The sequence below is a fragment of the Equus quagga genome, chromosome 13 (assembly GCF_021613505.1).
Source record: "Equus quagga isolate Etosha38 chromosome 13, UCLA_HA_Equagga_1.0, whole genome shotgun sequence".
Taxonomy (NCBI): Eukaryota; Metazoa; Chordata; class Mammalia; order Perissodactyla; family Equidae; genus Equus; species Equus quagga.
The window spans coordinates 96534230-96560032 of NC_060279.1; the positions used below are offsets into that span (position 1 = coordinate 96534230).

The following is a 25803-nucleotide window of genomic DNA, read 5'->3' on the forward strand; positions in this document are numbered from 1 at the left end:
TTTAACAATCACTTGCATGTGTGTGTGGAAGAGTGTGTTTTATTTGTCATATGTTGGTACAAGCAGATGCAGTATAAACTCACACAGATTTGAAAATAATGCACACATGGTGTTCAGATTTGAACCTTCCTCATGGATTTTGTGGTGTGGGCCAATATGGTGTTTACATTATATAATTCCTGCTGTGCAAGTAAGGCACACTTTTTTTCCCCTAAAATGTTTTTCTGCATGTATCCTATTATGGATACTGGTTTTGTTAATTATGATTCTTTTTTTTGTTTCCTTTTTTCTCTTTTTTATATTATAGCAGTAATGCTATTGCTGAAATGAATGATTTTCTTTTTCAGAAATGTAATCATTGATGCTTGAATAATAGAATTTTAGTACTGTAAACAGGCTTTAGTAATTAATGTGAGAGACTTAGAAGAAATGCTTAGAGTGGACTATTAAGTGTGCCTAAATGAATTTTGCAGTAACTGGTATTCTTGGTTCTGTCCTACTTAATATACGTTAATTCAGAACTTGTATTCTATTATGAGTTTAACAGTCTTTTGGAGTGACCAGCAATGTTGATGTTTGCACTAAGATTTTATTTGGAATGCAAGAAAGATTGAAAGAGGTTTCAGTAGTACACACATGTAACTAATTTATTTGAAATATATTCTAAAAAAATCTACCAGTTCTTCAAATGCCTTTTAAAAACTCATCACAGCTCATCAGTGAAAATGCAGAATATCGTAGTTTTCTTTTTGCATGTCAGCTACATAAACGGTTTTGTACAATGAGAAATACTAATTTGTTTGACATTCTATGTTAAACTACTGTCGTGTTCAGCTTCATTGCATGTAATGTAGACCTAGTCCATCAGACCATGTGTTCTGGAGAGTGTTCTTCATTCAATAAAGTTTTAATTTAGTATAAAGAAAAAAAAAGAATGAGAACAGTCTAAGGGAAATCTGGGACAAAATCAAGCACACCAACATTTGTTTTATAGGTGTCCCAGAAGGAGAAGAGAATGACAAAGGGGCAGAAAATCTATTTGAAGAAATAATAGCTGAAAACTTTCCTAACCTAAAGAAGGAAACAGATATCCAAATATAGGAAGCACATAGAGCACCAAACAAGATAAACCCAAAGAGGACCACATCAAGACACATTATAATTAAAATGTCCCAAATTAATGATAAAAAGAGACTACTAAAAGCTGCAAGGGGCTGGCCCTGTGGCCGAGTGGTTAAGTTTGCGCGCTCCGCTGCAGGCGGCCCAGTGTTTCGTTAGTTCGAATCCTGGGTGTGGACACGGCACTGCTCATCAGATCACGCTGAGGTGGCGTCCCACATGCCACAACTAGAAGAACCCACAACGAAGAATACACAACTATGTACCGGGGGGCTTTGGGGAGAAAATGGAAAAAATAAAATCTTTAAAAAAAAAAAAAAAGCTGCAAGAGAAAGACAAGTTACATACAAAGGAAACCCCATAAGGCTATCTGCTGACTTCTCAGCTAAAACCTTACAGGCTAGAAGGGAGTGGTACAATATACTTAAAGTGCTGAAAGGAAAAAATCTACAGCCAAGAATACTCTACCCAGCAAGGTTATCATTCAGAATGGAAGGAGAAATAAAAAGTTGCCCAGAGAAGCAACAATTAAAGGAGTCTATCACCAAGAAACCAGTATTATGAGAATTGCTAAAGGGTCTTTTTTAAGTGGGAAAGAGAAAAAATTATCAAAAAGGCAATAAAATCACTGGTAAAGGCACAAGTACAGTAAAGGTAGCAGACCAACCACCTATGAAGACAATATGGAGGTCAAAAGACATAAGTAGTAAACTTACATGTTTCAATAAGAGGGTAATGGATACACACACACAAAATGATAGGTTAGATATGACACTAAAACCAGCTATATACCATAGATTATTATATATGAACCTCATGGTAAGCACAAACAAGAAATGTATAATACATACACAAGTAATAAGAGAAAGAACCCAAAAAGTAATGCTAAAGAAAACCATCAAACCACAAGGGAAGAAAGAGAAGAAGAAAGGAACAGAGAAGAACTACTAAACACCAAGAAAAAGTAGCAATTATGCCAATGAGTACATATTTATCAATAGCTACTTTAAATGTCAATGGACTAAATGCTCCAACCAAAAGGCATAGGTTGGCCAATTGCATAAAAAGACAAGACCCATATATACGCTGCATACAAGAGACACACTTCAGGCCTAAAGACACTCAGAAACTGAAAGTGAAGGGTTGGAAAAAGATACTCTATACAAATGGCAGAGAAAAGAAAGCTGGAGCAGCAACACTTATATTGGACAAAGACTTTAAAACATAAATTGTAAGAAGAGACAAAGAAGGGCACTACATAATGATAAAGGGAACAATTCATCAAGAGGATATAACACTTGTAAATATCTATGCACCCAACAGAGGAGCACCTAAATGTATCAAGCAATTATTGACAGATACAAAGCGAGAAATAAACAGTAAGACGACAATAGTAGAGGACTTTAACACTCCACTTACACCAATGGATAGATCATCCAAACAGAAGATCAATAAGGAAACATTGGCCTTAAATGATACATTAGACCAGATGGACATAGTAGATATATACAGAACATTCCATCACAAAACCACAGAATACACATTCTTTTCAAATGAGCAGGGAATATTCTCCAAGATTGGTCACATATTAGGCCAAAAAACAAGTCTCAATACATTGAAGAAGATTGAAATAATACAAAGCATCTTTTCTGAACACAAAGGTAGGAAACTAGAAATCAACTACAGGAAGAAAATCATAAAAACCAAAAATATGTGGAGACTAAACAAACTGCCACTGAACAATGATTGGATCAATGAAGAAGTCGAAGCAGAAATAAAAAAATTACCTGGAGACAAATGAAAATGAAAATATGACATGCCAAAATCTATGGGATACAGCAAAAGCAGTTCTAAGAGGGACGTGTATACCAATTCAGGAATGCCCCAACAAAGAAGAAAAATCCCAAATAAACAGTCTAAATGTATACCTAAAGGAATTGGAAAAAGAAGAACAAAGAAACACCAAAATAAATAGAAGGAAAGAAAAATAAAAATCAAAGCAGAAATAAATGAAATAGAGACTAAAATACAAGAAAAAAATCAATGAAACTAAGATTTGGTTCTTTGGAAAGATAAACAAAATTAACAAACCTTTAGCTAGACTCACCAAGAAAAAAGAGAGAAGGCTTAAGTAAAATCAGAAATGAAAGAGGAGAAATTACAATGGACATCTCAGAAATACTAAAGATTATAAGAGAATACTACCAAAAGGTATATGCCAATCTAGAAAAAATGGATAAATTCTTAAAATCATACAACCTTCCCAAACTGCATCAAGAAAAAATACAGAATTTGAATAGACTAATGACAAGTAAGGAGATGAAAAGAGTAATCAGAAACCTCCAAACACATAAAAGTCCAGGACCACATGGCTTCTTGGTGAATTCTACCAAACATTCAAAGACAACTTAATACGTATCATTCTCAAACTCTCCCTAAAAGTTGAAGAGGAGGGAAGCTCCCTATCTCATTCTATGAAGCCAACATTACCCAGATGCCACAAGCAGAGAAGGACATCACACAAGAAGAAAATTACAGGCCAATATCACTGATGAACATTGATGGAAAAATGTTTAATAAAATATTGGCGAATCGAATACAGCAATACGTTAAAAGAATCATACGCCATGATCAAGTGGGATTTATACCAGAGCCACAGGGATGGTTGAACATCAGCAAATCAATCAATATGATACATCAAAATAACAAAATGAGGAATAAAACCCACATGATCATCTCAATAGATGCAGAGAAAGTATTTGACAAAATCCAACATCCATTTGTGATGAAAGACTCTTAACAAAATGGAGATAGAAGGAAAGTGCCTCAACATAAGAAAGGCCATATATGACAAACCCACAGCCAATTTCATGCTCAATGAGGAAAAACTGAACCGCATCCCTCTGAGAATAGGAACAAGACAAGGTGCCCACTCTCACTACTCTTATTCATCATTGTACTGGAGGCTTTGGTGAGAGCAATTAGGCAAGGAAAAAGAATAAAAGGAATCCGAATAGGAAATGAAGAAGTGAAACTCTCGCTGTTTGCAGATGACATGAATTATATATAGAAAACCCTAAAGGACCCTGCAGAAAACTATTAGAAATAATCAACAACTACAGTAAAGTTGCAGGTTACAAAATCATCTTACAAAAATCACTTGCATTGCTATACTCGAATAACGAACTAACAGAAAGAGAACACAAGAATGCAATATAATTTATAATGATAATGAAAAGAATAAAATATCTAGGAATAAACTTAATCAAGGAGGTGAAAGACCTATACAATGAAAACCGTAAGACATTCCTGAAAGAAATCGATGATAACATAAAGAAACGGAAAGATATTCCATGCACATGGATCAGAAGAATAAACATAGTTAAAATGTCCATATTACCCAAAGCAATCTACGGATTCAATGCAATCCCAATCAGAACCCCAATGACATTCTTCATGGAAATAGAACAAAGAATGCTAAAATTCATATGGAGTGACAAAAGGTCATGAATAGCTAAAGAAGTCCTGGAAAAAAAAAAAATAGAACAAAGCTGGAGGCACCACAGTCCCTGAGTTCAAAAGGTACTACAAAGCTATAATAATCAAAACAGCATAGCACTGGTACAAAACCAGGCACATACATCAATGGAACAGAATTGAAAGGCTAGAACTAAAACCACACATTTACAGACAGCTAATCTTCAACAAAGGTGCTAAGAACATACAATGAAGTAAAGATAGTCTCTTGAATAAATGGGGTTGGGAAAACTGGACAGCTACTTGCAGAAGAATGAATGTAGATGATTATCTTACACCATCCACAAAAATAAACTCAAAATGGATCAAAGACTTGAAAGTAAGACCTGAAGCCATAAAACTTCTGGAAGAAAATATAGGTAGTACACTCTTTGACATCGATCTCAAAAGGATAGTTTTGAATGCCATGTTTTCTCGGACAAAGGAGACAAAAGAAAAAATAAACAAGTGTGACTCCATCAGACTAAAGAGCTTCTGCAAGGCAAAGGAAACAAGGATCAAAACAAAAAGACAACCCACCAACTGGGAGAAAATATTTGCATTCATATATCTGACAAGGGGTTAATTTCCATAATACATAAAGAATTCACACAATGGAACAAGAAAAAAACAAACAACCTGATCAAAAAATGGGCAGAGGTGGCCGGCCCGGTGGTGCAGGAGTCAAGTGCTCATGTTCTCCTTTGGCGGCCTGGGGTTTGCCCATTCAGACCCCGGGTGTGGACATGGCGCCACTTGGCATGCCCTGCTGTGATAGGTGTCCCACATATAAAGTAGAGGAAGATGGGCATGGATGTTAGCTCAGGGTCAGTCTTCCTCAGTGAAAAGAGGAGGATTGGCAGCAGTTAGCTCAGGGGTAATCTTCCTCTAAAAAAAAATGGGCAGAGGATATGAACAGATATTTCTCCAAAGCAGATATACAGATTGCCAATAGGCACAGGAAAAGATGTTCAACATTGCTAATCATCAGGGAAATGCAAATCAAAACTACACTAGGATGTCACCTCACACCTGTTACAATGGCTATAATCACAAAGACAAAAAATTACAAAAATTGGAGAGGTTGTGGAGAAAAGGGAGCCTTCATACACTGCTGGTGGGAATGCAAATTGGTGCAGCCACTATGGAAAACAGTATGGAGATTTCTCAAAAAACTACGAATAGAAATACTATATGACCCAGCTATCCGACTACTGGGTATTTATCCAAAGAACTTGAAAGCAACAATTCAGAGTGACTTATGCATCCCTATGTTCACTGCAGCATTATTCACAATAGCTAAGACATGGAAGCAACCCAAGTACCCACTGACTGGTGATTTGATAAAGAAGGTGGGGTACATATACACAATGGAACAGCACTCAGCCATAAAAAAAGACAAAATTGTCACATTTGCAACAGCACAGATGGACCTGGATGGTATTATGTTAAGCAAAATAAACCAGTCAGAGAAAGACAAAAACCATATGATTTCACTTAAATGTGGAAGATAAACAAACATGTGTACAAAGAGAACAGTTCAGTGGTTACTAGGGGGAAGGGGGTTGGGGGGTGGCCACAAAGGGTGAAGGGGAGCACTTATATAGTGAGGGACAAATAATAATGTACAACTGAAATTTTACAATGATGTAAACGATCATGAACTCAGTAAAAAAAAAAAAAAACCCTAAATGGCAGAACATTATGCCTATCTTTCTTCACCAGGTGTATGTCAGATTCACAGTTGGGACTATTACAATTCCAGAATGGGGTCCAGGGTGAGTATCTGTGACAAGTCCAAGAGGCAATTTCAATTTTCTCCTGCCATAGACAACCATGTAGAGAGAAAAGCCTGGAAGGAGATCCACCAAAAAGTGAAGAATTGTTTATCTATAGAAGGAGAGAGTAAGAGGTAATTTTAAATTGATATATTTCTGATTTTTTTCAGTTATTTGCAACAACTTGAGTATTACATTTATCATCAGAGAAAACAATACAAATGTGCCCCAAAATAAATAAATAGTCCTAAGTGGTCAGTAGGCTCATCTTGTGTAAACATCATGTTTCAATGCCTGACACAGAAAGGGAGCTGCAAAAGGTGGAAAGAGTCATAGAGAGGTTTGAGCAAAACAGATAAACTGCTGAGGTAGGCAAGAGAAGCCCGGAGACATTATAAGAATATAAGACATACAGGGACAAATAGAGATGAAAGAAGAGACGGAGACGTGGGGCAGAGACCAACCAAAATACATGAGGATGAGAGAGGAAGATGCAGAAAGAGAAAATGTGAGAATTACTGATAAAAGGAGACATAGAATCAGTGAGCGAGGGACTCAGATACAGAGTGTGAGATGCAGAGAGAATGAGACAGAGACAGAGACAGAGAGAAACAGAGACTGAGAGACAGAGACAGAAAGAGAGAGAAATCTCCTCTCAGTGTATCAGGACCCGTCAGGTCACAAGGAGGGGCAGCCTCCCTGTGACCTCAGCCCCAGGAAGACCTCACAGCCCCTTGTCTCTTGCCTCTGCAGGTGTTCCAGCTCTTCTCTGTCTTCCTGAAGAACTTTCTTGGTACTCACAGGCAAGTCCACCAAAACCTGATGGAAATCAAAGTCTTCATTGGCTGCAGTGTGGAGGAGCACCATGAAATGCTGGACCCCAGCAAACCCCGGGACTTCATCGATACCTACCTGCTCCTCATGGACAAAGTGGGGTTTGGGAGAAGGAAGTTGGAAGGAAGGGGAGGGAGGAAAAGATGGGGATGAGAAGAAGGGAGGGAAAAGCTTAGCGAGTGGGGAAGAGCGGGAGGGAAAAATAGAGCATGAAGAGGGGAGATTAGGAAAAGTGAGGGGAGAAGTGAGAGGGAATCAAGGGGGAGATCAAAGGAAGGCGAAAGTAGGGAGGAGAACGAGAGAGAGAGCTAGAGGAGATATAGGACAAGGGGCAAAAACACAGCAACAGGTAAAAAGACCCACAGAGGCAGAAAGAGGCTGGAAGATGAAGAGAGAGAAGAACACGGATGGAGAAAGAAATTAAAACAGAGCCAGATAGAGTGAAGAGAGACTGAAAGAGACAGAAGTAGAGATGTATGGTTGCACGGGCAGAGGATAGAGAAAAGCAAAATGAACCACATGGTAAGGGGTACCGAGAAACCAGTGAAGGGCACCTTGAGACATGTGTGCAGTGAGAAGAAGTCCAGCTGGAGCAGCAAGTTCCACCAGCAGACCCTCATCATCACTGTGCTCTCACTCTTCTTCGCTAGTACAGAGACTACTAGCACCACTCTCCACCATGGATTTCTGCTCATGTTCAAATACCCCTACATCACAGGTGGGTGGGCTGGGGACAGCAAATCAAGGGAGGATCTTCTGACCCTTTTTGAGGCAACAGAATTGGGGCTATGGGTCCTTGATCAATGAGAGATGATGCGTTCTCCTCTTACACCTGGAGCACTGCAGCTTTTGAAGGAGCCCACGACTAGGCAAGCCCTGTTGGTGGATGGATGCATGAAAAATCTGTCAATCTGTTCTCCCACTGTTTTCTCTCAAAATTAAATATCAACTCATCCATCCATCCATCCATCCACCCATCCATCCATTCATCTGTCTGTCCTTTTATTCATAACTTACCTATGATTTACCCAAAAACATACACTTCCATTCCTTATTAATTGATTCATCTGTTCATCCTTTGAAACAGTGATTAATTCAATGAACTAATTGTCATTGCTTCATTGGCCCATTCATTCATTCATACATCCATCTTTCCTTCTGTGAGCTAGGTCTGAGTCCTTGATTCTTCCATCAATCAGTCTTTCAATTCATGCTTCATTCATTTATTCCTTCATTTACCTCCTTAATAATTCCCTCATTTATTCATTCTTGATTTAATTGTCCATCATTCAATCCATTCCTCCATTTATTACTTTATTTACTCTTCCCTCACTAATTTATTCATTCACTTATTCCTCCTTAAATCTGGCCATTCACCCATTCATGTGACTTATTTATCTATGGACAATTTGTTAGTTAATGATTCATTTATTCATCTATTGGTTGATAAGTAAATACATACATACATTCACTAATGTTCTTCTAGTCATCAATCTTTCCATTCATGAACTGATCGATAGATTGATTAATGTATTCATTTATTTATCCAGTTTTCCCTGGGTTTATGTATTGATATATTTCACTGTTACATTCCCGAAGACCTAACACAGTGCCTCGTCTTTCTTAGATACACAAGTATTCATTTTTCTACTCATCTTGTAGAATTTTGATAGGTTCAAACATTAGGGTTATGGATCAGAAATTCTATGCAAAATTGTGGTGCATGTGGGTATGTGTGTGTCTATGTTTACCTGTGCATGTGGGGAGAAAATCCATAACATTCGTCAGATTTCTATGGGTGAGAATTCCTGTTGCTTCCTCGCTCCTTCCCCCACCCCACGCTGGTTGCTTTGAGAGGTGTCAATAATCTAACCTTTACTGGAGGTGTTTCCTGGCTTATTGGCCCATGGATCAGTGTCCCTGCTGAAATGCCTCTCTGAAATGAGCTTCACTAGTCTCACTCCTCTGTGCAGAGAGAGTCCACAAGTAGATTGATCAGGTCATTAGCTCACATCACCCTTCAGCACTTGATGACTGAGCCAAAATACCATAATAACGCAGTCATCAACAATATTCAGAGATTCTCAGACCTCATCCCCCTTGGTGTGCCCCATGTGGTCACCAGAGACATCATACCCAAAATGAGGCCAACTGAGATCCCACATTTCTCCCGGGGGGGCATCCTGGTTTACCTTAATCTCCAAACTTGACCTCGTGTTGGTTTTATTACCAGGGCCATCTTGTTTTTTTTTCCCCCCTACGGATGGAATGGGGAAGGGGATGGCAATATCCCTGATCTCGTGACCCTCCCTCAGGGCACTGAAGTATATCCCAGCCTGAACTCTGCTCTCCATGACTCACATTACTTTGAAAAATGAGACGCCTTCAACCCTGACCAATTTCTGAATGCCAATGGGGCACTGAAGAAGAATGAAGCTTTTACCCTCCTCTCCACAGGTAAGCTGGACACATTCCCTTTCGAAGACAGCAGAGTGCAGATGCCATCCTGTCCTTGAGAAAAACTCAAGGAGAGATCTTTGTTTATTGAGCAGTGAGTATATGCCAGTTGCTTTACCTGCACAAACCCAGTCTGTCTTCACTATAACCACAGAGGGGGCTTGAGAAATGAGAACATGTGCCAAGGACACATCTTGGTAAGCTGGACCCTGGGTAAGTATTTTAACATCTCCACATCTTACTAAAAAGTATCTGTTGAGCATTACTGTGAGACCAATGCTCTATCAGGGGCTGAAGATAATACATCAGACAAGTCACAAAGAGACACTCTTTCTGCCCCAGGAAATTTACATTCCAGCAAGGGAAATGAGCATTCATCTCATGGTCACAAAATAATTTCTGATTGAATGAATTATTGCTTGCAATGTACTTAGAACTGCTTGGCACAATGTAAGTGCTCATAGGGGTTGGTTATTATTACAATAATTAATCATAATTGTGATAAGTACTCTAAAGGGGGCTTTGGAAGCACAGAATAGAAAGCACTGACAAGTCTTGGTATGTTGGTGAGGAAGCACTGGCTTCTAAGCTACAACTTCATGGTTGAGCGTCAACCAGCAGTGGAACAAGTGTTTCACACAAAGGGAACAGTAATGGCAGAGCCTGGAGGTGGAGACAGCATGGCGCTTTGAGAAAGTAGAAGAACCCAGGCAGCCCGTGGTGCGGAATACAGAAGAGGATACGGGTGAAGAGTGAGTGGAAGTCAGAGAGGGACAAAAAGAGACACAGAAGGAGACAAAGACAGGGGAGATAGTGGTGGAAAGAGACAGAGTGAATGTGAGAAGATAGAGGGAGGAGGGGAGAAAGAAGGAGAAGAAGGATGGAGGAGGAGGAAATAGAGGAGGAGGGAAAGAGGGAGGAAGAGAAAGAGAAACAGAAAAGAGAGAGAGAAAAAAGAAGAGTGACATAAGCAGACAAGATGAAATAGGAAAATAGAGAAAAGGGATCTGTAGAAGCAGATGAAAAATAAGAGAGAGAAAGAGAGTTGTAGACAGAATCAGATCCAAATAGACAGAGAGAGGGAGTAAATAAGATGGAAGAAATCCAGAAAAGAAAAACAAAGAGAAGAGAGACAGAGAAACGGAGCCTGACAGGAAGTGTAGACAGAGAAAAAGACTGAGGTACACTGCATTGTTTAGAAATAAAGAAAAGACAAGCCAAAAAGGTGTCTTAGCCATAGGAATATGAGGGTGTGTTCAAACAGACAGCCTGAGGGATGAGAAGGATAGGATGGGAGGGAGATAACAGGCATCAGGCTGTTCTGGAAAGAGCTGGGTCAACGAACCAGTTATAGGAGAAGAACGAGTCTGGAGCCCCACCCCAAGTATCTCCAAGCTGGTGTCTCCTGACTTCTGGACGTGCCCTAGATATGTGGACCCTTCCTCAGATAGCTTCACACAGGCGCAGCATTTATCAACTTGAAAGGTCTAGCAAATGCCTGTAAACTTGACCTTGACATGACCTTCCAAGATCGTCAGCTTGCAGATGAAGAACCATGGAGCTAAAGCTGGAGGCTCTCAGTGTCTGTCTGAGTATTTGACTCCTTTTGTCCTCATTTCTCTCCAAGCAAGTGTATATAATCTATTGGGGGAGGAGGTCCTTACATCTCTGAGAATCTGAAACAAGCCGCTGTCTCTCCTCTCAAGAGCCTCAATCTCATTCACAATTTTATGTACAGTCTGGGGACTTTTCAGACCTCTTGAAATGGCTGGCTCTCAGGCTGAGATGAAAAGATAGTCCTGAGACAGATAAACACATGTGGTGCAAGAGACCCATCCCACACACCCTTCCCACCAAACACACACAGAAACAAATACACAGAACTAAATACATTTACAGGACCCTAAATATGGGACAGAATAGAATTCTATTCTAATAATTTTTACAAAACTCTTTCTTTAACCTCACAATAGCCATATGTGATAGGTGCCATATCCCCATATTGGAAATGAAGGACATAAATGTTATGTCAGAAATAAGCACTCACCTACATGTGGAGGCAAACACACACACACACACACACACACACACATCCAAGCAGGAGTGGGTCCTTAGATTCTGTGGGGCCACTGAACCCTTTGGAAATCTAACAGAAGATACTAACTCTCTCTTGGAAAACTGTGCAATGCACATCCACCCAGAGATTTGTGCCTGGATTCAGAGGGCTTGGGAACCCCATAAAAGTCCACCTTGAATTGTGGATTAAAGTCCAGTATTATACCAATCTCTTGCAATGGTCGCAGGTGTCTGGGCTTTGGAATGTGACAGGGCAAAGAATGTGCATCCTGCCCAAGCCCACATTTTCGATGTTCTGTGCCCACAGGAAAGGGCATTTCCTTGGCGAGGCATTGCTCACACTGAATTATCCCTCTTCTTCACCACCATCCTCCAGAACTTCTCATTTAGCTTACATATTTCTGTGTCCTCACGACTGAGTTCTGGGTGCTTGTTGTTTTCTCTCAGGTCTGGAGATTTGATGTAGTGTCTGATTTTGGAAGGTCAGATCTGTCTCCTTTTGATATTATTCAGTTGCAGTTACAGCCCATCGCCACTGGGTGGGGGTTGGGAGCCGTGTATTCGGAGCCCTCCACCTTCAGCCGAGATCCCAGGCCCTAGAGCGTCAGGGCGCTGGGCGGGAGGGTGGGCGTGGGATGGTTTCTCCTGCGTGCACTCTGGGAATTCTCCATCAGCTTCACCAGCTTTCACTATCTGGTCTCCTGGGGTCTTGGCTTGATGAGGTAACCCCCAACCCCGCGAAAGCTTTCACCCAGTTAGAGCCCTTCCCTCTAGGCTGGAAGGGCACTAGGGAGTCTTTGGTGATCCCATGAACGAGCGACCCCTTGCCCACTCCTTCCCTTATGGATCCTCCTGGGGTCCCGATAGCAGTCTTTAGGGGAGACAGCAAAGTTCTTTCTTATCCCGTTGCAGCTCCTCTGAGGGGGGGCTCCAGCCTCTCCACCCTCCGTCATGTGGCTGCATGTCTCTCCAAGGTTTCTATGTTGTCAGGATGTCTTCTGTTGGACTATGGTGGCTCTTTTTTCTTGGATGTTGGAGGGGAGAGTATCTTGGGCAATTTCACTCTGCCATGATGCTGACCTCCTCCCCAGGACTTCTCCATGGCCAGCTCCATGGCCCCTGAGGACATCAATCTCACACTCCAGGCGAGTGGTGTAAGCAAAGTGCTTCCAAACTACCAGATCAGCTTCTTCCCCATCAAGGGGGCTGAGGGAAGGGGGTCAAAGGGTGCCATGGTCGTGAAGTATCCCCACCTCTTCAGGGAATGGCCCCTGACCTTCTCCACAACTTCCCCCCTTGGAGAGACCTACTGAAAGCCTGTATCCTTCCCCCTCTTTGGTTGTCACCTCTGTGGGAAAGTCCTTCCTGCAGCCTCACCTCCTTCCATAATGCTGCAACTCTTCTAAAGACACAAGGAAGTGTTTTCCTTTCCTCTGTTAATAGAATTCCAGAAGTGGTGTATACATAGAAACGGGGGCTAAAAGGGGAAACCTGGCTCAGCATCCCTGCAGTTCCACCTCCCAGAGCACAGCTCTCCCTGAGCGAATTCTCCTTTCCTCAGAACAACCACAGCCATGATTTATCAACTCCTTGTCCTCCAGGATCTGTGCATACATGACCGTACTAGAATCCTTTTCCTGTTAACTGCTGTGGTGGGTACAATGACCACACTCATTTTACAGAAAAGTAAACAGAGGCAGGGCAGTAACATCAATTGTCCGAGGTCACATGACTAGCGAGTGGAGGAGCATGATTCACACTCTGTCTTCCTGGCTCTAGAACTCAACGTCTTCCCCACACTCCTTCTCCCCACGCATATATTTTAAAGTTAAGAAGAAATTCACATAACATAAATTTAACCGTTTTACAGTGTATAATCCAGTGGCATTTAGTTCATTCACAATGTTGTGCATCCACCACCACTATCTAGTTACAAACATTTTCATCACCGGGGAAAAAACCCAGTACCCATTAGCCGTTGCTCCCCCTTCCCCCTTCCTTTCAGCCCCTGGCAAACACCAGTCTGTTTTCTGTCTCTGTGGATTTGCCCGTTCTGGACATTGCTTATGAACTGAATCACGCGGCATGCGATCTTCTTCTGTCTGCTGTCTTTCACTCAGTGTGACCTTCTAGAAGTTCGTCCATAGTGTAGACCGTAGTCTACATATCGTCTTCCTGCATCCTCATTCTTACTGCCTCATCCTCTTCTCCCGTCTATGAAAGGGCCTCCTCAGCCACACCCCTCAGCTGTGTGATTCTAAACTGGTGACACGGATTCCCTCATATTCCCCCCCATGTGCCCTGAGACTCAAATAAACATCCAAAGCCTGACATCTTGGGTCAGGTGGTGATCCCTGCCATTTGACATGTGGCCTATTTATTGTCAGGTCACTAGTGGTCTTTCCGAGGTGAGATCTTCGCCTTCACTTCAATGCCAGCTCCATCAAGGCAAACTCGTCTTGTTCATCATTGTACTCTCAGCACCTGGAACAGTGTGTGGCTCAAGGCAGGTGTTCAAAATATTTGCTGAGGAATGAATGAATGAACAAACAAATGGCTAAATAAGGCCGCCCTCAAACCCACCCAACATGGCACTAGGCCTCCCTATCATGTTTCCTTCTCCATATCTCATTCTCCTCTGATGCCTGGAATATATCCCAGTGCCCAGTAGTCACAAGGTGCCCCAATTCTGAATGCCAGCTACTCTCAATCCCTCATCCTGCAATGCCGCCTTCTGACAAAAGTGGCTGAGAGACACCCTTGCAGAGCCACCACCCTAAACCAAGCCTCACAAGGTCCACAGCTGGGACCAACTCTCTTCCTTGAGGGAGGTGCTCTCCATTCAATAGCATTGCCCACTGAGATCACTCTGGCCAGGCAGGGACAATGGGAAGGTGGCCTTGGGACCCAAACAAGATTCTAAACTTCTGGTGTATCCCTCACCTTCCACGTTTAGACTTTCTGTTGCCTCTGGAATGTTATCTAGAATCTGCCAAGGTACATCCATGGCATATCCCTCACCCCAGCAACCACAGAAACAAACAAGAAGCAACAGAGTAGCCTGCCTTTTAAGAGAGACAGCGGGAGGGAAGACAGGCACAGAGATGACCATGGCACTCCCGGCCATCCTCTCCTCATTGTCCTCATTGGCCCAGGTTTCTCTGGAGCCACTCCACCTCTCAGGGTCACCTCCCTCCTGGACCGTAGCCTCTGCCCTTCCTGAAGAATATTTTGCATCTAGACTAAAAAGCCTTTCTCAAGTCCTTCCAAGTGGTGCTATGGGGAGGGCAATGGGGTAGAGAACAGCAGGTGGTTTGATGGGAAACAGCTTATATGCAGCAAGGGCAGTTTGGGGTCAAACTCTGGGTGGGACTTCGCAGGCCAGCTTGGGGATTGTCTTCTCCCAGCAACGACCTGGCCCAAAATGCCCACTAGAGAAACTTCTGGAATTCCTGTGAGAAGGAAAGGAGGGAAGGTAGACTGGAGGGAGAAATTCCAATAGAGTTGAGATTTAGAGCTGTGATCCTGTGGGGATTTGGAGGAGAGGTCCCTGTGCAGATTACGCAGATACTAGACCTCAGATGTGGGGAGTCTCTGTAATTCTTTAAAACCAAAACAGGGAAGGTTCTTGGAAAATCTAAGAGAGGATGCTTGTGGTGAGGGAATGTGTTGGAGGCTTGAAGGAGGCCACAGAGTTCAAATCTCCATTCTTCCCTGATGGGGCTGCAGACAAAGTGTTTTGGGCTGCCCTGGAAGGTATGATCCAAGTGTGAGCGTTAAGACCTTTCTCTGGAATGAGAGAGTGGGATCTGGACCTGCCCTCACAGCTGCTCAAGATATACAGGGATGTCTTCATCATCTACCTGGGGCCCCGGCCAATGGTCATCCTGTGTGAGTACAAGGCAGTGAGGGAGGCCCTGGTGGATCAAGCTGAGGCATTTTCTGGCCAAGGTCACATGTTTGACTCGATCTTCTAGGGAACTTGTGAGCGGGGATGGAGGTGGGGATTGGGAAGACAATGAGGGAACACCCCTTGCCCCTTCCCAAACTTCTTTGCATGCTGCACCAATAAGTTGTGATCTTTACTAATGGAAAGTCCTGGAAGGTCCTTTGGTGACTTCATCTGGCCACCAAGAAGCAGTTTGGGATGAGCAAGCAGAGCATAGAGGAGTGAATCAAGGATGAGGCTCAGTCTGTGATGGAGGTGCTGCAGAAATCCCAGGGTGAACCCTTGGGCTGGACAGAATGGTGGAGAGGCAGACAAGGGATGGGTGAGATGGGGACAGAGAGGTGGAATGAGAGAACATGGCAGATGGAGAGACACCAAGAGTTGGAGACAGGTTCAGAGCGAGAGAGAGGAGAAGGAGATAGACATAAAAAGAGAAGATGAGGACAACAGGGAGACGGAGTCTGGGAAGGATAGACTGATAGGTAGAGAAAGCAGACAGAGAAACAGAGAGCAGAGACAGAGAGACAGCAAGAGAGAGACCAACTGAGGACACTGACAAAGATCAATCCAGAAGCAGAAACTGCAAGAAAATATTTAAAAAGGAAAAGGTAAAAATAGAATTATTTCAGGGGAGACACAGAGTGTCAGTGAGGCCAAGGAGAGGGAGAACAAAGAGATGGGCATAAAAAGATAGAGAAGGAGAAGGGGCCGAGGCTCCAGGAAAGAGTCAGAGATGAGACCAGAGAGAGACACAGGGACACCAAGAAAGTCAGACCCAGACAGAGCCAGAGAAAAGCAACCAGAGACACAGAGGGAGAGACTCCCAGAAAGAAAAGTGAGATGCAGAGACCCATTGAATGCTAGGCTGGCCAGGGGCAGAGAAAGAAACCAGTCAGTGAAACCACCAGTCAGATCAGAGCCAATAAGAAAGGCAATGCGTGTACTCCCGTGACAGACTTCTCATCCCCATGGGCCTATCTGGATCCCACCTTCCTCTTTAACTCCGTTGTGGCCCACATCATCTGCTCCTTCTTCATTGGCGAGCACTTTAATTACCAGGACATCAGATTCTAAAGGCTGCTAAAGTTACTGAATGAAATCCTCACTATTTCAGCTCTTTCTAGAGGCAGGTGAGGCCAAATATGTCATGGTGGCCAGGAATCTGGGTAGGTGGACCCTGAGAAAAATCAGATGCTTTCTGTCCTGGACAAGGAAGCAAACAGACATCAAGAGGTTGGATTTCTGTGTCACCCCCTACATCCTCAGGTGAGGTGATGAGTCAGATTGGGGGTAGGAATCAGACCTCCCAAAAGTGTGGAATTTGGGAGAATACATCTCAGCAAATGTAAGCATGATTGTGGCAGTGTGCAGCTCTTCATGCACTGTGTGTGTGTACGTGTGTGTGTGTTTGCTCAACTTGGAGGCGCATTTCCCAAGTTTCGTGGTGAATGGTGCCCTTCAGATCTTTCTGTTGTGCAGTGCACAATATCAATACCCACAACAGAATCTCAGAGAATAGAACAGGTTTTCTGGCCTTCCCTGCTTCCTTGTAGGTATTTGAACTTCTCTCCAGCATCTTGAAACACTTTCTTGGCACACACACTCACTTGTACAGAAACATTCAAGAAATGAAAGATTTTATCACAGAGAACATGGAGAGGCACGAATGCTGGACCCCAGTGCCCCAAAAGACTTCACTGATTTCTTCCTGCTCTGCATGGATAAGGCAAGGGCTGACCTGGATTGGGGCTGAGTGGGAAAGAGAGTCATGCACACACTACTGATATTGAGATAGCGTGTTTGGGTATGATATATGTGTTGTTTAAATATTGAAATACTACCCTATGGGTTGGTCAGAATGACACTGGCTTAACCCCCCTGCCCTCAGTTTCTTTTCAGCCTCCCCAGGGTCCACTCCTGGAAAGCCTATTCAGAGATATAACTAAAGTGTTAAGTTCTGGTCCAGCAGGGTACTTCTGAGATGCTTTTTTCTTTAAAAATGAAAGATCATCTGATTCTTTTTTAAAACTTTTTTTTACTGAGGTCACATTGGTTTATATCATTGTGTAAAGTTCAGGTGTTTGCTATATATTTCAGCTTCTTTATAGACTACATCTTGTTCACCACCAAAAGTCTAGCTTCCATTGTTCACCGTACATATGCGCCCCGTGACCCTTTTGTCCTCCCCCCACCTCCTTCCCCTCTTGTAACCATCAATCTAGTCTCCTTATTTATGTGCTTCTTTGTTTGTTAATCTCTCACGTGATTGAAATCTTACAGTGTATTTCTTTCTCTGTCTGTGTTATTTCACTTAGCATAATACTCTCAAGGTCCATCCATGTTGTTGCAAATGGCACAAATTTGTCTTTTTTAATGGCAATGTAGGATTCCTTTGTATATATATGTATATCACATCTTCTTTATCCATTCATCTTTTGATGGACACTTAAGTTGTTTCCACATCTTGGCTATTGTGAATAATGCTGCAATGAACATAGGGTTGCATGTAAATTGATGCATTTGTGTTTTCCAGTTCTTTGGATCAATACCCAACAGTGAGATAGCTGGATCATATGGTATTCATATTTTAAATTTTTTCCCCAGCTTTATTGGGATATAGTTTACATATAGTATTGTGTAAGATTAAGGTATACAATATGATTATTTGATACACTTATATATTGAAAAATGTTTACCAGAACAAGGTTAGTTAACATAAATTTACCTCACATAATTACCGTAGTTTTTCTCCTTTTTTATTGCAGTAATATTCGTTTATAACATTATATAAATTTCAGGTGTACATTGTTATATATTTCAATTTTTTGTGTAGATGACGTCATGTTCACCATCCAGAGACTGATTACAATCCATCACCACACACATGTTCCTAATCACCCCTTTCCCCCTCCTCCTTCCCCCCTTCCCCTTTGGAAACCACCAATCCAATCTCTGTTGCTATGTGTTTGTTTGTCATTATTTTTATCTTCTACTTATGAGTGAGATCATACTGTAGTTGACTATCTCCCTCTGACTTATTTCACTTACCATAATGCCGTCAAGATCCATCCATGTTGTCACAAATGGCTGAATTTAGTAATTTCTCATGGCTGAGTAGTATTCCATTGTGTAAATATACCACATCTTCTTTATCCTTCTTTATCCCATCCCTTGATGGGAACCTAGGTTGCTTCCAAGTCTTGGCTATTGTGAATAGGCTTCGATGAACATAAGGGTGCATGTACCTTTATGTATTCATGTTTTCAAGTTCTTGGGATAAGTACCCAGCAGTGGAGTAGCTGGATCACATGGTAGTTCTATTCTGAGTATTTTGAGGAATCTCCATACTGTTTTCCATAGTAGCTGCAGCACTTTGCATTCCCATGAGGCGTGTATGAAGGTTCCTTTCTCTCTACATCCTCTCCAACAATTATTGTTTCCAGTCTTGTTAATTATAGCCATTCTATTAATTATAGCCATTCTGATGGGAATGAGATGATATCTCATTGTAGTTTTGATTTGCATTTCCCTGATAGTTAACAATGTTGAATATCTTTTCATGTGCCTGTTGGCCACCTATATATCTTCTTTGCAGAAATGTCTGCTCAAGTCTTTTGCCAGTTTTTTGATTGGATTGTTGTTTTTTTGTTGTTGAGATATGAGTTCTTTGTATATTTTGGATATTAACCCCTTATCAGATATATGGTTTGCAAATATCTTCTCCCTATCATTTGGTTGTCTTTTCTTCTTGTTGATGGTTTCCATTGCTGTGCAGAAGCTTTTTAGTGTGACGTAGTCCCATTTGTTTATTTTTTCTATTGTTTCCCTTGCCCAGTGAGACATGGTACTTGAAAATATGCTGCTAAGACCGATGTCAAAGAGTGTACTATGTTTTCTTCTAGAATTTTAATGGTTTTGGGTCTTACATTCGTGTCTTTAATACATTTTGAGTTAATTTTTCTGTGTGGTCTAAAATAATGGTCTACTTTCATTCTTTTACATGTGGCTGTCCAGTTTTCCCAACATCATATGTTAAAGTGACTTGCCTTTCGCCATTGTGTGTTCATGGCTCTCTTGTCGAAAATGAGGTGTCCATATATGTGTAGGTTTACTTTTGGGTTCTCGATTCTGTTCCATTGATGTGTGTGTCTGTTTTTGTGCCACTACTGTGTTGTTTTGGTTACTATAGCTTTGAAATATATTTTGAAATCAGGGAGTGTGATACCTCATGCCTTGTTGTTTTTTCTCAGGATTCCTTTGTCCATTTGGATCTTTTGTTGTTCCACACAAATTCTATGACTCTTCAATCTATTTCTGTGAAAATTGTTCTTGAAACTTGGATAGGGATTTCATTGAATCTGTCGATTGCTTTGGGAAGTAAGGAATTTTAAGTATGTTAACTATCCCAATCCAAGAGCACAGAATATCATTCCATTTCTTTGTGTCTTCTTCGATTTCTTTCAGCAATATTTTATAGTTTTAATTGTACATATCTTTCATATCTTTGGTTAAGTTTATCCCTAGATGTTTTATTATTTTTTTCTTCAATTGTAAATAGTATTGTATTCTTAATATCTTTTTCTGCTACTTCGTTGTTAGTGTGTCAAAATGCAACTAATTTTTATATGTTCATTTTGTATCCTGCAAGTGGCTGTATTCATTTATTATTTCTAAAAGTTTTTAAGTGTATTCTTTAGGGTTTTCTATATATAAAATCATATCATCTGCAAACAGTGACAGTTTTTCTTCTTCTTTTCCAATATGGATCCCTTTTATTCCTTTTCTTGTCTGATTGCTCTGGCCAAGACTTCCAATACTATGTTACATAAGAGTGGTGAAAGTTGTCTGATTCCTGTTCTTAGAGGGACAGCTTTCAGTTTTTCTCCAGCGAGAATGATATTAACTGTGGGTTTGTCATATATGGCCTTCATTATGTTGAGGTACTTTCCTTTTATACCAATTTTATGTAGAGTTTTTCTCGCAAATGGATGCTGTATCTTGTTAAATGCTTTCTCTGCATCTGCTGAGATGATCATGTGGTTTTTATTCTTCATTTTGTTAAGGTGGTGTATCATGTTGGTTGATTTGTGGATTTGGAACCATCCTGTCATCCTTGGAGTGAATCCCACCTGAACATGGTGTATGATCTTTGTAATGTAGTATTGTATATGATTTGCTGGTTTTTTATTGAGGATTTTTTCATGGATGTTCATCAGTGATATTGGCCTCTAATTTTCTTCTTTTGTGATGTCCTTCTCTGCTTTTGGTATCAGGGTAATGTTGGTTTCATAGAACGAGTTAGGGAGTTCCCCTCCTCTTCAGTTTTTTTGGAGAGTTTGAGAAGGATGCATATTAAGTCTTCTTTGAATGTTTCTAGAATTCACCAGGGAAGCCATCAGGTCTTGCACTTTTATTTTTGGGAGGTTTTTGATTAATGTTTTAATCACCTTGCTGGTGATTGGTCTATTCCAATTCTCTATTTCTTCTTGCTTGAATTCCGGAAGTTTTTGTTTCCAACAATTCATCCATATTTTCTAGATTTCCAATTTGTTGGCATATAACTTTTAGTAGGGTTCTCTGATAATCTCTTGTATTTCTGAGGTGTGAATTGTAATTTCTCCTCATTCATTTCTGATTTTGTTTATTTGATCCTTCTCTCTTTTTTTGTTGATGAGTCTGGCTAAAGGTTTGTCAATTTTTTTATCTTTTCAAAGAAACAGGTCTTAGTTTCATTGATTTTTTTCTAAGACTCTATTTCATTTGTTTTTGGTCTTATTTTTATGATTTCCTTCCTTCTATTGATTTTGGGCTTTGTTTGTTCTTTTTCCAGTTCCTTTTGGTGCACTGATAGATTGTTTATTTGGGGTTTTTCTTGTTTGTTTAGGTTGGCCTGAATTGACATAAACTTCCCTCTTAGAACTGCTTTTGTTTTATGCCATAGCTTTTCCCCTGTTGTATTTCCATTTTCATTTATCTCCAGGTAGTTTTTGATTTCTCCTTTGATTTCTTCATTGACCCAACCATTGTTCAGGAGCATGTTGTTTAATCTCCACATATATGTGGCTTTTGCGATTTTCTTCCTGTAGTTGATTTCTAGGTTCATACCATTGTGGTCAGAAAAGACGTTTGGTATTATTTTGGTCTTCTTAGATTTTCTGAGACTAGTTTTGTGGCCTAATCTGTGGCCAGTCCTGGAGAATGTTCCATGTGCACTTGAAAAGAATGTGTATTCTGTGGCTTTGTGATGGAATGTTCTGTATATATCTCCTCTGTCTATCTGGTCTAATGTGTCATTTAAGGCCAATGTTTTCTTATTGACCTTCTGTTTGGATGATCTATCCACTGGTGTAAGTGGAGTGTTAAACTTCCCTACTATTATCATGTTACTGTCTATTTCTCCTTTTATGTCTGTTAGTAATTGCTTTATGTATTTGGGTGCTCCTCTTTTGGTTTCATAGATATATACAAAGGTTATTTCCTCTTGTTGAATTTTTCCCTTTATCATTATGTAGTGCCCTCATTTGTCTCTTCTTACATTTTTCATTTTAAAGTCTATTTTTTCTGATAAAATTATTGCTGCCCCAGCTTTCTTTTCCTTGCCATTTGCATGGAGTATCTTTTTCCTTCCATTCACTTTCAGTTTCCGAGAGTCTTTAGGCATGAAGTGTGTCTCTTGTATGCAGCATGTATATGGGTCTTGTATTGTTATCCAGTAGGCCCCTCTATGCCTTTTGATTGGAGAATATAGCCCATTGACAATTAAAGTATCTATTGATAAATATGTATGTATTGCCATTTTGTTACTTTTATTCTGAGTGTTTTAATAGTTCTTCTCTGTTCCTTTCTTCTTCCTTTCCTCTCTTTGCTTGTGGTTTGATGGCTTTCTTTTTATTATGTTTGATTTCCTTTCTCTTACTTGTGTATTTATTATAGGTTTCTTGTTTGTGATTACCATGAGGTTCATATATAATAATATACACATATAGCAATCTATATTGAGTTGATGATCTCTTTTGTTTGATCTCTCACTAAAAATTCTACTCTTTTACCCCCCTTCCTCCCACATTTCATGCTTTTGATATCATCTCTAACCACTTGTTTTGTGTGTGTTTATTCACTACCCTCTTATCATTGAATTAGGTGATTTTAGTGCTTATGTCTTTTGACCTCTATGTTACCTCCATAGGTGGTTGATCTGTTACCTTTACTGTATTTTTGCCTGTCCCAGTGAATTTTTTGCCTTGTGTTTTTATAATTTTTTTTACTACTATTTGTGGTCTTCTCTTATTCACTGAAATAAGTCTCTTTAGCCTTTCTTATGGAACTGGCTTCTTGGTGATAAACTCCTTCAACCTTTGCTTGTCTGGGAAACTCTTTATCTCTCCTTCCTTTTTGAGTGATAACGTCTCTGGGTACAGTATTCTTGGCTGTAGGTTTTTGCCTTTCTGCACATTAAATATATCATGCCACTCCCTTCTAGCCTGTAAGGTTTCAGCTTGGAAGTCAGCTGATAACTATGGGCTTTCCATTGTATGTATCTTTCCACCTTTCTGTTGTAGGTTTTAGGAGTCTCTCTTTTAGACATTTTAATTACAATGTTTCTTGACTTGGACCTCTTTGGGTTTATCTTGTTTGGTGATCTCTGTACTTCCTGTACTGTGGTGTCTGTTTCTTTCCTTAGGTTAGGCAAGTTTTCAGCTATTATGTTTTCAGATGCATTCTCTGTCCCTTTGTCTTTCTCTTTTTCCTTCTGGGACACCTATAATGCAAATGTAATCTGCTTCATGTTGTCTCAGAGATCCTTTAGACTGTTCTTGTTATTTTAATTCTTTTTCTTTCATCTGTTCATCTTGGGTGATTTCCTCTAGTCTTTTCTCCAGTTCACTGATCTGTTCTTCTGTACCACCTACCCTGTATTGAGTCCTTCTAGTGAATTTTTCAATTCCAGTATTGTTTTCTCCATTTCTGACAGGTTTTAGAAATAGGTCCCAATGTTTTGTTGATGTTCTCATTGTGTTTATCCAATCTTGTCCCAAGATCAGTGAGCATCTTTACGACTTTTTGTTTGAACTGTTTGTCAGGTAGATTGTTTTTTCTGCTTCATTTAGTTCCTCTTCTGGGGTGTTGTCCTGTTGCCTTGCTTCAACGTATTCCTTTTCCTACTCATTTTGCCTCTTTCTCTGTGCTTCTATCTATGTATTAAGTGGATAAGCTACGTCCTCTGATCTTAGAGAGGTGGTCTTATGAAGGGCATGCCTTTTAAGGCCCAGTAGTGTCCTTCCCTCTTGTCACCAGTTTCAAATATTCCAGGAGTGACCTATGTGTGAGCTACATGTGTCCTTCTGTTGTGGCAGGGTTCTTCTTGCTGCAGTAGCCCAGGAGTCTAGGCTGTCTCCCTGGCTGGCCGTTTGTAATTCTCAGCAGTGTGTGGCTGCTATGGACCCTTCAGTCACTTTGTTGTGTTTGGGGAGCCCCAGCACAGTTGGCTGGAAGTTCTAACAGCACCTTCCTGTTGCCATTTTCTGTTAAGTTTGTAGGCCCCCAGGATGGCTGGTTGCTACCCTCAGGGGCTTACAGTTGCTGTGGGTCTCCACCTACAAGGCTGCTGCCTGCTCTCTCAGCTTTGTAGCTGAGTGGGGCTGGCCCCAGGCACAGGAGCACCCAATTCTTTCGAGCTTTGGAAGGTGGGGCAAATGCCCTGTTGTTGTTTGTGAAGCACAAGTCTTTTGTTGCTGATAAGCCCCACAGCCCACAGGTCCACACACACTGTCAACACGGTCCTGGCCCATGCACACGTCCCAGCCCCCTGGAGAGGACCCATATGCCCAACTGCAGAGGCCCCAACACACTCCACCCAATGCTCCTCCCATGCCAGTGCTCCTCATGCATGCCCTTCCCTGCAGAGGCAGAGCCACTTACCTGCCTCCAGTGGTTCCAGGCACCCAGTCTGTGCAGGTCAAAAATTTGCCTCAGGGCTTTCTGTTTATTGGGGCCAGTCCCTGCTCTGGTTCAGCTGGGTTAAATTGATGCACCAGTGGGTGTGGCAGACCCCTGGGCTAACAGGCCAGAGGAAGAACTCCAATGGCATCTGCCGGCATCTGTGTTAGCACACCTGTAGTAGGTTACAATGACACCTTCCGCCAATTTCTCAGTCTCTGGAGAGGTCTCATCTCTCACTGTGATGCACCCACAGCCTATCAAGTGAGTCTCTTTTCACCAAAAGACTGTGCACCTATCTTTCTGCTGATTTTAGGTTACTAAACCAACAGATGAATTTGTTCATGGGCTCTTTATGAACTGACTTTTTTCTGCTTATATCAGATAGGTTTCCTTGGTGTATTCTCCTTTGTAATTAATAGCCAGAAAAGCCAGATATTATGAGACTCATCTCATTTTTTCTGAGTCTGAAGGATGCTTATAGTGGTAATGCTCCTCGTTTCAGGTACCCCACTCCTCCAGGGAAGGCTGTGTACCTTAGGGTTGCAGCGACCTGGCTGCGAAGTTCTGTGGCTTGTGAAGCTGTCTTTTTTCTCTCCAGGAGGAATTTCTGCCTCTTCTGCCTCAGTCAGGTCCTTACACCTCTGAGAATCTGATGGAAACCATAGATTCCCCTCTCAAGTGCATCATTCTCATTCACAACAATGTACATTCTGGGGATTTTTCAGAACTCTTGAAGTACATGGCTCTCAGGCTGAGATAAGAAGACATCTCAGAGACAAACACATGCAGTGCAAGAGACGTGCACACACACACACTCCCCACAATTCACACACAGAAACAAACACAAAGCACTAACTATATTTATGGGATCATAAATATGGGACAGAATAGAATTCAAGTCTATTAATTTTTACTATTTCTATATCCTTGTAATAGCCCTATGAGATAGGTACCATGATCCCCAAATTAGAAATGAAGGACATTAGGAGATCTCATCAACATGGCAGTGTGGGCGGACTCTGAACTCACCTCCTTATGTGAACACAACCAGGTTACAACCATTTTTGTAAAAATTACTCCAGAGAGAGCACTGAAAACAGGGTAAATAGAACCCTCACAACATGGGACATCCCC

General features: G+C 41.3%; 1 pseudogene; it reads left to right on the forward strand.

Annotated features, from left to right (window-relative positions):
- The window catches only part of LOC124250380 (cytochrome P450 2B4-like), a 47557-nt pseudogene extending 34464 nt beyond the window's left edge, over positions 1-13093 (forward strand).
- Positions 13094-25803: the final 12710 nt, after the last annotated feature.